We start from the raw sequence: 13,853 nt of genomic DNA, 5'->3' as shown, positions 1-13,853 counted from the left end.
AGCCCAGAATCAGTTTTTAGTGTTGGTTGTGGAAAAAATTGTGACCTATAATGACCCAGACTCCCAGCTGAAGGCAAGTGGACAAGGATTAGAACATTGAAAACAATGTCAGTTTTCACATTTTCAAGTCTTAAGGATTTGAATTTTACAGGAAACATTTCCCACTTAACAAATTAGGGATGATTAGTGAACAAATTAAAGTTTTTAAAAACACTTTCTAAAGTGACTAATCGGCTACACAGAGGTCGCTTCTATGTTGTATAAAATAATGCGCCGTAAACCAATGTGTCTGATTATGGCTTTACAATAGTAAGTTCCTTTAAAAGTGGAGACATTATTCCTATTTTTCTAATTTCCAAGTTTTTACCTTCAAAACACTATCTCTTGTTAGAGTACATTTCAATGGGTACTGGCAGCTTTCCTATACCTTACCCAAATTAACTATATAGCCTAGATCGTGAATGGGGACAGGCTGTTCCTCCTAGGAGGACATCTCAGCTATGCTACAAAGATTAGTGCTGGAGGCTCAGCTATTTACAATCTATATTAATGGCTTTGACAAACATACCAAGAGTAATGTATCCAAATTTGCTGAAAATACAAAGCTAGGTGGGCATGTAAGCTGTGAGGAGGATACAAAAAGGCTGTAAAGAGACATGGACAGGTTAAGTGGGTGGGTAACAAGGTGGCAGATGGAGGAAAATGTGGGGAAGTGTAAGGTTATTCAGTTTGTTAGTAAGAATGTCCTTTAGGGAAGGAAATCTGCCATTCTTACCTTGTCTGGCCAACATGTGACACCAGATCCACAGCAATGTGGTTGACTAAATGCCCTCTGAAATGCCCAAGCAAGCCAGTCAGTTGTATCAAACTGCTACAAAGTCTAAGAAAAGGAATGAAACCGGACAGACTACCCATCATCAAGCCAGGCACTGAAAATGACAACAGCAAACCCAGCCCTGTCAATCCTGCAAAGTCCTCCTTAGTAAACTTGGGACAGCTGTCCCACAGACTAGTCAAGCAACAGCCTGACATAGTCATTCCCACGGAATCATACCTTACAGACAATGTCCCAGACACCATCATCATCATCCCTGGGTATGTCCTGTCCCACCAGCAGGACAGACGCACCAGAGGTGGTGGGACAGTGGTATACAGTCAGGAAGCAGTTACCCTGGGACTTCTCAACATCGACGCCAGACCCCATGAAGTCTCAAGGCATCAGATCAAACATGGGCAAGAAAACCTCCTGCTGATTACCACTGAATGCACCCCCCACCCCGCAGCAGCCCACCTGCCCCACCAGTTGATGAATCAGTGCTTCTCCATGCTGAACATCAATTGGAAGAAGCCATGGCACAGAATGTACTCTGGGTAGGAGATTTCAATGTCCAGTACCAAGAGTGGCTTGGTAGCACCACTACTGGCCGAGTCCCAAAGGACATAGTTGCGCGACTGGGTCTGCGGCAGGTGGTGAGGGAACCAACAAGAGGGAAAAACATACTTAACCTCGTCCTCACCAATCTACCTGTCGCAGATGCATCTGTCCAAGACAGTATTGGTAGCAGTCCAGACGAAGCCCTGTCGTCACATTGAGGATACCCATCATCATGTTGTGTGGGACTACCACCGTGCTAAATGGGATAGATCTCGAACAGATCTAGAAACTCAAAACTGGTCATCCATGAGGCACTGTGGGTCATCATTAGCAGCAGAATTGTACTCAACCACAATCTATAACCTCATGGACTGGCATATCCCCCACTCTACCATTACCAACAAGCCAGGGGACAAACACTGGTTCAATGAAGAGTGCAGGAGAGCACCAGGAATACCGCAAAATGAGGTGTCAGCCTGGTGAGACTACAACACAGGTCTACTTGCATGCTAAACAGCGGAAGCAGCATGCAATAGGCAGGGCTAAGCAATCCCACAACCAACGGATCAGATCTAAGCTCTGCAATCCTGCCACATCCAGTCGTGAATGGTGGTGGACAATTAAACAACTAACAGGAGGAGTAGGCGCCACAAATATCCCCATCCTCAACGATGGGGGAGCCCAGTATATCAGTGCAAAAGACAAGGCTGAAGCATTTGTATCCATCTTCAGCCAGAAGTGTTGAGTTGATGATCCATCTTGGCCTCCTCCTGAGGTCCTCAGCATCACAGATGCCAGTCTTCAACCAATCCAGTTCACTCCCCGTGACTTCAAGAAATGACTGAAGGCACTGAATACTGCCCTGACAACATTCCGACAATAGTACTGAAGACATGTGCTCCAGAACTAGACACAACCCTAGCCAAACTGTTCCAGTACAGCTACAACATTGGCACCTACCCGGCAATGTGGAAAATTGCCCAGGTATGTCCCGTACACAAAAAGCAGGACAATTCCAATTACTGCCCTATCAGTCTATTCTCGATCATCAGCAAAGTGATGGAAGGGGTCGGCGATAGTGCAATCAAGTGGCACTTGCTCAGCAATAACCTGTTTACTGACACTCAGTTTGGGTTCCGCCAGGGCCACTCAGTCCCTGACCTCATTACAGACTTGGTCCAACCATGGACAAAAGAGATGAACTCCAGAGGTGATGTGAGAGTGACTTTCCTTGACATCAAGGCAGCATTTGACTGAGTATGGCATCAAGGAGCCCTAGTAAAACTGGAGTCAATGGGAATCGGGGAAAACTCTCTGCTGGCTGGAGTCATACCTAGCGCAAAGGAAGATGGATGTGGTTGTTGGAGGTCAATCATCTCAGTTCTAGGACATTACTGCAGAAGTTCCTCAGGATAGTGTCCTAAGCCCAACTATCTTCAGTTGCTTCATCAATGACCTTCATTCCAGCATATAGTCAGAGGTGGGGATGTTCATTGCTGAGTGCACAATGTTCAGCACCATTCGCGACTCCTCAGATACTGAAGCAGCCCGTGTCCAGATGCAGTAAGGCCTGGATAACATCCAAGCTTGGGCTGATAAGTGGCAAGTAACATTCATGCCACACAAGTGCCAGGCAATGACCATCTCCAACAAGAGAGAATCTAACCATCTATCCTTGATATTCAATGACTGCAGCAGTTCAAGAAGGCAGCTGACCACCACCTTCTCAAGGGCAATTAGGGATGGGCAATAAATGCTGGCCTAGCCAGCTATTCCCACATCTCATGAACAAATCAAAAAAAAATTTTGAATGAGCTTGATAGGGTAGACATTGAGAGATTGTTTCCCCTGGTGGTGGAATCTAGAACACAAGGGCACAGTCTCAGGATAAGGGGTCAATCATTTTAGAATGAGATGAGAAATGTCTTCACTCAAAAGGATTGTGAATCTTTGGAATTTCCTACCCAGAGGTTTGTGAATGCTCCATCATTGAGTATATTGAAGGCTGATAGATTTTTGGTCTCTCAGGGAATCAAGATGTTTGGGGAGCGGGCAAGAAAGTGGAGTTGAGGTAGAAGATCAGTCATGATCGTATTGAATGGCATAGCAGACATGAGGCACCATATGGTCTACTCCTGCTCCTATTTCTATGTTCTTATGCCTGGTCCTATTCTCACCAATGCACAAGCACTTTCCAATCAGACTCACCGGAGCGTAGTCAGGGACAGGGGCCCGAATTCCTCGACCTAGCCCAGCTGTACTAAGGCTATTTGTAGCCTTGCAAGTGCTACCTGAGTTGAGTTCGAAAAACTCAGCACAGTGTGGGTAATAAACAAGGGGAACGGGAAACAATTATTTGTGTGGGCAGCAAATTAGCTGATATTGCAGTGGTAGCTGGGAATGATCCACAGATACGACTGTAGTGACTTTGCTTTGTTGGCTGCAGTGTTCTTTCTGCAGATGACAAAAGCTCTAACCTGTTGATCCATTGTAAACTGAGACAGTTGTCCTGAGGTGTGTCAAGGTCTCCTGATATGGTCAGAATCAGGTTCTTGTTCCCAATGCAACTATGAAATACTGTAATCGAGGCACTGTAAAATTAACTTACTTTAGGAATAAAATCAATAATTTTGTAAATATAGAAAAAATTCTGAGTAACAATACTAAAAAGGTACTACATGCTTTGCAAAAGAAACATACAATGCATATTACAGTTTAAGAGGTCCTATTCCCAAGGAGGTTCCCTTGCTCCCATTCCAAATAGGTACACATGGAAAAAGTACAAACTTTCAATAGCACTGAATTTTGCTGTTTATTTTACATCAAATTTGGGCTTTAATGGGACTATGGCATAAAAGGGTGTAAGACCACTATTTCCACTGTCTCATCCACCTCTCCATCTTTTCATCCCACCCACTTTTTTGATGTTTCAGTCAGCCCTCCTAATCTCCCTCCATGGCTCAGCATCTGTTCCATTATCTATTCCTTTTTTTTAACCCCTTCTATAAAGTGACTTTGGATTTTTTTAAATGTTAAATGTGATTTATAAATGCATGTTGTTGGTGGAGATGTATTGCAGCCCTGTCGGAAATTGGTGTAGGGCCTTTTCCAATTGGGTGCTCTGTCTGCACTGGTTGTGCACCTGTTCACTTGATGCACAGGAGCACTGAAACTGCCTTTGTTTGTTTTGATCCAGCTGCTACCAAGCGTGCAAGAGTGATTCAGCATCATTCATTCTCTAGTTTGCCCTTCCTTTCACATGCTTTATTCTGATAAGAGAAACAAGATTGCAAACTTGACGTTTGTGGAAACATGTTTGCAAAGTGGTATTCTGCCATCTTGTGGCACAACGTGTTGGCACATATCATTTTGCCAATGCCGGTTTGAACTAAATTCAAATCTATTGGGGTCAAAACTTCTGGCATTTCAGAAAAAAATAAACTATTAAGCCAGCTATTAAATGTTGTCTTTGCAATAACAGCAGGCTCTGCACAGCTCATACAAAAGGCATCCATTAGTGTCCTTATCTACTTCCAGATGCTTGTTACTTTCTATAAAGCTCAGGGAATTCTGGTACATGTAATGGCTCACAAATCATATACAAGTTGTTTATAATGAGTCAGTAGATTTGTATATAACAGGGTGGACGAATGTATGGTCAATTAATGTCACTAACATTTCTGATGAGATGGTTACAAAGAGTAATGTAAATGGCTTCATATCCTTTGTATTGTCACAGCATAGACACATTGAAAAACTAAGAAAGAATAGAGATGTGGTTATGTTATTTTGGTAACTATGCAATGTCAGGCACTTTAATCGGTGTTGACCGTGCATTAGATTTCAATTGCTTACTGGTGTCATGTTCTTATAATTACAATATCCTAATAGAAGGGTTGGCATATTTTATGCTACGTTAAGGACAGGGCTACCTCTTTAAAACTATTTTGATGATGTCCTTAAGTATGACAATCATCTGCACATCATATGAGATTGCTCCATTTACCTCCCTTCCCATGGCAGTGAAATGGTAGGAGGGTAATTTATGAAGAATGGGACAGATCGAAAACCTATGTAAAAAACAGAGTTGTGTTTATTTTGTTTTTCAGATTTAGATCAAAATAGATTACATTGATTACTAAAATGAGTGACTTGCTCTGAATGAGTGTCATTTGAAGGTCTGATATATAATGACATTAAGAAGATCAGAGCAGGAAATGAAAGCAGCTCCCTGCCCTGCCCACAATATGATTTTACAGTAAAGAGGCCATGAAGCTGTACACATTAATCTTTCTAACATTTTCCTTCAAATTTCAGTGATATCAAACATCGATCACAATGTGATTAGTGACATGTACAAGAATGGGAGCAGGTTGCATAAACTTGGCTAGTATCCCCATGAGTATAGAAGATTGAGGGGTGATCTAATCAAGGTTTTTAAAACATTAAATGGATTTGATAAGGTAGATACAGGGAAAGTATATAGATACAGGGAAAATATTTCCTCTTATAGGGTAATTAAGTATGAGGGGATATAATCTTAAAGCTAAGCCACTGAGGAGTGAAAACAGGAAGTGCTTTTTCATGTAAATAGTATAAATCTGGAATTCTCTGTCTCAAAAGTCAGTGAATGCTGGGATAATTTGAGCTTTCAAGACTAAAATGGATAGACATGACGTAAGGGTATTAAGAATTATGAAGCTGAGTTGGGTAGATGGAGTCGAAGCACAGATCAGCCACGGTCCACAGGATTATTTTCTTACAGTCCATTTATTTTCTCCATTTTCTACAGCAATTTTAAAATGTTAAACAATTAAACAATTAGCTACTTTACTACAAAAATGAATTGATAACAAATAGGGTGGCACAGTGGTGCAGTGGTTAGTACTGCAGCCTCACAGCTCCAGTGACCTGGGTTCAGTTCTGGGTACTGCCTGTGTGGAGTTTGCACAGTCACAGGACTGTGTGGGTTTCTGCTGGGTGCTCTGGTTTCCTCCCACAGCTGAAGACTTACAGGTTGATAGGTAAATTGCCTCTAGTGGTGGTAGGAGAATGGTGGGGATGTGGTAGGGAATATGGGATTAATGTAGGATTAGTATAAATGGGTGGTTGTTGGTCGGCACAGACTCAGTGGGCCGAAGGGTCTGTTTCAGTGCTGTATCTCTAAATAAACAAAACACATAACTTTGAAAATATCCATGTTTTTGTTTCGGATATGATACTGATCAAGGTGTGCTCTAACTCATGTCACCAATACTTAAGGAAGAAAGTTAGGAAGAGTGAAGCCTGCGGCATGACGTTCCCTACGTGTTTAGAGTTTTAAAAAAATCCACGCCGTGGAAGGGCGGGGAGACGCTTCTATTCCTTGTCTGACGTTTTCTCATCTCATCTGCTCCACCACAGCGGTGAAATGCTAGGATTGTGTTGGTATACCCTCACTTAACTGAAAGCAGCAGCCTCTCCTCACAGCCATCTGTTTGAGACAGCTGGAGCTGCAACTAAACTCTACTGTGAAATCGACCTGGTGGTTTCATGTCTATTGCTATTAAACCTTGAATAAGAATTAGTCTTGTTACCTTTTGACTTGTATCCGGGTTTAGCCCAGTTATTTCAGAAGAGCCGAGTAGGACAGCACACAATAAGGTGAGCGTCTCATTTATTTTCACATCTCCCGTAATCATTTTCCTGTGCTGACTGATCAGATTGTAAGTAGACCAGCATGGGTTGTCTTTTCAATTCCCGTAAAAGCTGATGTTACTATAGTTTTTTTTCTCTTTCTGGATCCCGAAGTCTTTTATTTTCGGCCAGCTGATCTCTTCTGCTAAGTATTTTTGCTCACAATCCCCAGATTCACTTTCAGCGCAAGCTTTCATTGTACATTAAGATCGCAGCGAATTTGCCACGAATTTCCCCGACTCTCTCAGCATGTCGTGTTCTGCACCCAAGCCCATCTATCGGATCGCAAAAAATCTATTGCGTTGAAAGGTAAAGCAAATTCCTTCCCATGCAGACAGGATACCATTTTAACCAATCTTTGGAATGTGATATTTTAAATTTCTACAAGTGACCAGGTAAGTCTGCGTGTAGCATACACATTAAAAGCCACTGTGAAACAACACTGGCTTGTTTTGAAAAAAAAAACAATCGTTTAAGATTTTGCAACTGGAATCGAAGTGATTGACCCTGTGCAAAAAAAAAGCAACAATTTTACCATCCAATCCCGAAAGGGACTCAAATAACGTCAATCAATCTTGTCATGTTTTTGTCCTCCAATGCTAGAGAGCACTTAATTTAAAAATAGTGACTGCCGTGATGCTTATTGGAAAATTATTTGAGTGTGCACCTGGTACTTTCTGGATCGTGCACCATATGATGGACAGTTCTTAAAGGATTTAAAACAATAACATACTGGGAAAGGAGAAGATCCACATTTCTATTAACCTTAAATAAAATCAACTAATGGGTTTTTAAACAATTTTTTTTGCCGAAACGTTTTTTTGCAACATAGCTGTTTACTTGCCCAGTGTAAAACTTCCAGATTGCACAATTTCACATGGAATTTAAGCAGTAACAGCTGTAATACAACAGCAAGAATACCAGCAGCCACAACTTTCTCTTCCTCCCAAATGTAACATTTGGACCTTAGGGGACTGTCGAATTTTTTTTTTAGGAACAAATGCTGTTTAAAACTAAATTATCAAGCTGCACAGGAAGATATACACAGTAAAGATAAAATCAACTGCAAATGCTGGGAATCTGAAATAAAAATCAGGAAATACAAAGCTTGTGATTACTTGGAAGAGAAAAACAGATTAAACTCCCAGCTGTCTAGCTTTGGCACTTCGTTTGGTATGATACCTGTGCAACTAGCAATGTACTCAGCTATACCCTTGTCCGCAGTAAAATCCTTACCTCTGCATCCACCCTTTTTGTTTCCCCTGGTACAGCCTTCTGCTTTGCTCCCTCAAGTCCAAGGGGCACAGGTTTAAGCTTGTATGGTGGACTATTGGTTTAGTTGTTCATCGCCATAACTGGCTGAGCTACTTCAAACACTATAAGGGCTCTCCATTCACTACCCTAGGATCATTCTGGAGGGCACAGATAACCCCTACCTTCTTTTCTCCACTACATTGACCTACATTGGCTCTTGGTCCCTCAACAAATCAAAATTAAAATTCATTTCCTTTTGTTTAAATTCCTTCATAGTCTTTTCCTTCTCCAGTTCTACAATCCTCCAAGAACTCTGCATTCCTCTGAATCTGGCTTCTTGTGCAACTCCCGCTCCCTTCACCCCCATCTTTGGGTGCTGTGCCGTCAGCCACCTGATGCCTACACTCTGAAATTCCCTCCGTAAACTTCTCCATCTCTCCACCTCTTATACTCTCGATAAAAGCCACCTCTTTGACCAAGCTTTTAATTGAATATCTCCTTCTTTGGCTCGGCATCTATTTTGTCTGATGACACTTCTGTCTAATGTTTCAGGACTTTTTTTCTATGTTAACGGTGTTCAATAAATGCAAATTATTGTTTTAAGGTTTCTGTTAAAGGGTTCTGATGAAGGGTCACACCCAAAACATTGACCTGTCTATCCCTCAGTGCTGAGGGAGCGCTGCACTCACAGAGGGTTAACCTTTTGGTTGGGGCCTATCTGCCTTCTCAGGTGGACTGTTCTAAGAAGAGCAGGGGAGTTCTCCTGGTATCCTGTCCAACATTTATAACTGAGACATAACTAAGTCTCAAGGTGGACATAGACAGAGAATCAGAATGATGGGCAACTTATTGCAAGAGGGAAGTTACTTCATTTTGGATGAAAAATAAGCAAAGGAAGTATATACTTAGTGGAAAGATGTTGGTGAACATAAACCTGAGATTTGAAGTACTTAATTCCTTGAAGATGTAAGCAGATAAAGCCATAAAAAGGCCAGTAGAATTTAGATTTTACAAATTCTATATTTCGTTTCCCCATCTTTGGTAACTACATGGTCTGTGGTTGTCTTTCTGCAAGATGTTGTCAATACTGAATACTTGTTTGTCAATTCAACACCCTCAGGTGATTTCTGCACCGCTTCTTTCTACCCCAATGGATTGTTACCAACTTCCTTTCCTCATTAACTTGCTCTGCCTGCAAGATGTCCATCTCTTGGAATGTGCATTACAAGGAGCCTTCAGCCTCCCATGTGTCACAGTGTTTGCATCTTTATCCCCAAGCCCAGAAACCTTGGGCTGGATTTTCAAAACAGGGTCGGGAACCCAACGTCCAGATGATTTCCGGTCCCAACCTGCTGCAATACCCTAATTTGGCAGGAGGTGGGAGGCTGCCTGGCGCCAGAGGCAAAAGCAAGGGGCAGCCATGATGTGGCCTGCTGCTGCTTTGCCGAGGAGAGCAGGCAGTTCCTCAGAGGGCCAGCGGAATGCACAGGTGAGGCAGCAGTTCCAGAATGAAAACAAAATACCCTGTGCTGGACCCAGCGCTAGATCCCTCTGAGCGGAAAAAAATAATTTTGCTCAAAAGGTTATTCCCCTGCCTACTGCGAGCCTGACTGCTGTGTACTATCATGTGCCAGACTGGTTGAGCTTGCTGGATTGCTCTTTAAAAATCATGGTGCGAAACTCCCCCTCCCCACAACAAGCTTCTAAAGGAGCTTAAGGGCCCCTTAATTGGAGGCAAGCAGCTTCCCCCTCCCCATTTCTTTGCCCCTCCCCTTTCCCCCTCTCCATTTCTTTCCCTCTTCCCTTTCCCCCTTCCCTTTTCCCCTCCTCTTTTACATTCCCTATCCCTCTCCCATGTCCCCCTCCCCATTTCTTTCCCCATCCCATGTCCACCTCCCCATTCACCCTCATCATTTCTTTCCCCCTCCCTTCCCCCTCACCATTTCTTTCCTCCTCCCTTCCTACTCACCATTTCTTTTCCTCTCTCTACCCCCCTCACCATTTCTTTCCCCCTCCTTCCCCCATTTCTTTCCCCCTCCCCATTTCTTTCTCCGTCCCCCTTATTCCTCCTCTTGGCCCCCTCCCCTTTCTCCCTCCTCATTTCTTTCCCCTCCACATTTCTTCCCCCTCCCCTTTCCTCCTCCCCATTCCCCCTCCCCATTTCCTTCTCCCTCCCCATATGTTTCCCCTCCCCCTTCCCTTCCCCTTCTCCTTTCCCCCTCCCGATTTCATTCCCCATCCCATATCCCCTTCCTCATTCACCCTCACCATTTCAATTCCCCCTCCCTTCCCCCTCACCATTTCATTCCCCCTCCCTTCCCACATTTCTTTCCCCCTCCCACTCACCATTTCTATCTCCCTCACCATTCCCCCTACCCCATCTCATCCGCCTCCCCTTCCCCACCCCCAACCTGTCCCCATTCCCCGCCCCCTCCCTGTCCCCATTCCCCCTCCCTGTCCCAATTTCCCCTCCCCCTCCCCATTCCTGACCCCTCCCTCCACCCCCATTCTTTTTCCCCTCCCCTTCCCCCCATTCATTTTCCCCTCCCATTTCCCCCTCCCCACTCCCCCTGCCCAGTTCTTTCCCTTTCCCCCACGCCTCCCCTTTTCCCCTCCCCTCTTCTCCTCCCCTTCCCTCTTCCCCCTCCCCTCACCTCTTCCCCTCCCCTCCCCTGTTCCCCTCCCCTCCCCTCTTCCCGCTCCCCTCCCTCTTCCCTCTCCCCTCCCACATTTATTTCCCCCTCCTCCCTGCACTTCCGCTATCATGCTCCCCTCTCTCCCTCCACATTTCATTCCCCTCCCCTCTACCCCTCCCCATTTCCTTCCCCCTCCCTTGTTGCCCTTCCCATTTCTTTGCCTCCTCTCTCCCCCCACCTCCTCTCTCCGCCTACCCTATCCCCTCCCCACCCTTCTCCCCCCTCCCCTCCCCTCCCCTCTTCCCCTCCCCTCCCTCTCCCCTCCACTCTTCCCTCTCCCCCTCCCCATTTATAACCTCCTCCCCTCTCCCCCTCCCCATTTATATCCCCCTTCTCTCTCGCCCTACCCTCTCCACCTTCCCATTTATTTCCCCTCCCCTATCCCCCTTCCCATTTCTCTACCCCTCTCCTCTCCCGGCCCCTCCCCCTCCCCATTTCTATCCACTCTCCCCCCTCCCCATTTTACCCATCCGCACTCCCCCTACCCCCACCCATTCATTTCCCCCTCCCTCCAGCCCATTCCTTTCCACCTCATCTTTCCCCTCCCATTTCTTTCCCCCTCCCCTCTCCCCCTCACCTCCCCATTTCTTTCGCCCTCCGCATTTCTTTCCCCCTCGCCTCACCCCCTCACCCCTCATCCCCTCCCCTCTCTGCATCCCCTATCCTCTCCCCCTTCCCATTACTTTCCCCCTGCCCCTACCCCTCCCCATTCCCATTTCTATCCCCTTCCCCTCTCCCCCTCCTCTCTCCCCCTCCCCTCTCCCCCTCCCCATTTCTTTCCCCTCCCCTCTCCTCCCCTTTTCTTTCCCCCTCCCCCTCCTCCTCCCCATTTCGTTCCCTCTCCCCCTCCCCCTCCTCCCCTTCCCCCCTTCTCACCCTCCCTCTTCTTCCCTCTTCCCCTCACCCTCTCTCTCACCCTCTCCTCACCCTCCTCCTCACCCTCACCTTCCCCTCCCGCTCACCCTCCCTTCCCCCTCCCCTCTCCCCCCTCCCCAATTCTTTCCTCCTCTCCCCCTCCCCTCTCCCCCTATCCTTTCCTGTCTCCCTCACCTCCCTCTCCCCCTCCCCTCTCCCTCCCCATTTCTTTCCCCCTCCCCTCCCCTCCCCATTTCTTTCCCCCTCCCCATCCCCATTTTTCCCCATCCCCTCCCCATTTCTTTCCCCATCCCCTCCCCTACCTCCACCTCCCTCTCCCCCACTTCTTTCCCCCTCCCCTCCCCTTCCCCTCCCCCATTTCTTGCCACCTCCCCATTTCTTTCCCCCTCCCAATTTATTTCCCCCACCCTCTCCCCATTTCTTTCCCCTCCCATCTTCTTTCCCGCTCCCCCTCCCCCATTTCTTGCCTCCTCCCCATTATCCCCCCTCCCCATTTCTTACCCCCTCCCCTCTCCCTCTCCCCATTTCTTTCCCCCCTTCTCACCCTCCCCCTTCTTCCCCTCACCCCGCTCTCTCACCCTCTCCTCACCCTCCTCCTCACCCTCACCTTCCCCTCCCGCTCACCCTCCCTTCCCCCTCCCCTCTCCCCCTCCCCAATTCTTTCCTCTCCTTTCCCCCTCCCCTCTCCCTCTCTCCCCTCCCCCTCCCCTCTCCCCCTATCCTTTCCTGTCTCCCCTCACCTCTCCCCCTCCCCTCACTCCCTCTCCTCTCCCCCTCCCCATTTCTTTCCACCTCCCCATTTATTTCCCTCTCCCCCTCCCCTCTCCCTCCCCCATTTCTTTCCCCTCCCCCTCCCCTCCCCCGCCCCTCCCCATTTCTTTCCCCCTCCCCATCCACTCCCCCTCCCCATTTCTGTCCCCATCCCCTACCTACCCCCTCCCCTCCCCCTCCCTCTCCCCACTTCTTTCCCCCTCCCCTCCCCTTCCCCCTCCCCATTTCTTGCCACCTCCCCATTTCTTTCCCCCTCCCAATTTATTTCCCCCCACCCTCTCCCCCATTTCTTTCCCTCCCCTCTTCTTTCCCGCTCCCCCTCCCCATTTCTTTCCCCCTCCCCATTTTCCCCCCTCCCCATTTCTTACCCCCTCCCCTTTCCCATTTCTTTCCCCCTCCCCATCCCCATCCCCCTTCCCCTCCCCATTTCTTTCCCCCCCTCCCCATTTCTTTTCCCCTCCCCTTCCCCCCATTTCTTTCCCCCTCCCCTCTACCCCTCCCCATTTCTTTCCCCCTCCCCCATCCCCTCCCCCTCCCCATTTCTTTCCCCCTCCCCTCCCCTTCCCCCCCCTTCCCCCTCCCCTACCCCCCTCCCCATTTCTTGCCACCTCCCCATTTCTTTCCCCCTCCCAATTTTATTTCCCCCACGCTCTCCATATTTCTTTCCCCTCCCCTCTTCTTTCCCGCTCCCCTCCCCATTTCTTGCCTCCTCCCCATTTTTTCCCCCTCCCCATTTCTTTCCCCCTCCCCATTTTTCCCCCTCCCCATTTCTTACCCCCTCCCCTCTCCCCATCCCCCTTCCCCTCCCCATTTCTTTCCCCCTCCCCATTTCTTTTCCCCTCCCCTTCCCCCCCATTTCTTTCCCCCTCCCCTCTACCCCTCCCCAGTTCTTTCCCACTCCCTTCTCCCCCTCCCAATTTCTTTCTCCCTCCCGTGTCGCTATTCCCATTTCTTTGCCTCTCCCCTCCCCCTCTCCCCCTTCCCTCTCCCCCCTCTCCCCTCCCCTCCCTTCTCCCCCTCCACTCCCCTCTTCCCCTTCCCTCTTCCCCTCCCCCCTCTCCCCCTCCCCTCTTCCCTCTCTCCCCTCCCCTCTTTCCTCTCTCCCCACCCCTCCTCTCCCCTCCCCTACCCTCTTCCCCTCCCCTCTCTCCCCCACCTCCCAGCTCTCCCCTCCTCTCTCCCCTCCCCTCCTCTATCCCTTCCCA

The sequence above is a fragment of the Heterodontus francisci genome, unplaced genomic scaffold, assembly GCF_036365525.1.
Source record: "Heterodontus francisci isolate sHetFra1 unplaced genomic scaffold, sHetFra1.hap1 HAP1_SCAFFOLD_2005, whole genome shotgun sequence".
Lineage (NCBI taxonomy): Eukaryota > Metazoa > Chordata > Chondrichthyes > Heterodontiformes > Heterodontidae > Heterodontus > Heterodontus francisci.
This window is presented reverse-complemented; position numbering follows the sequence as displayed.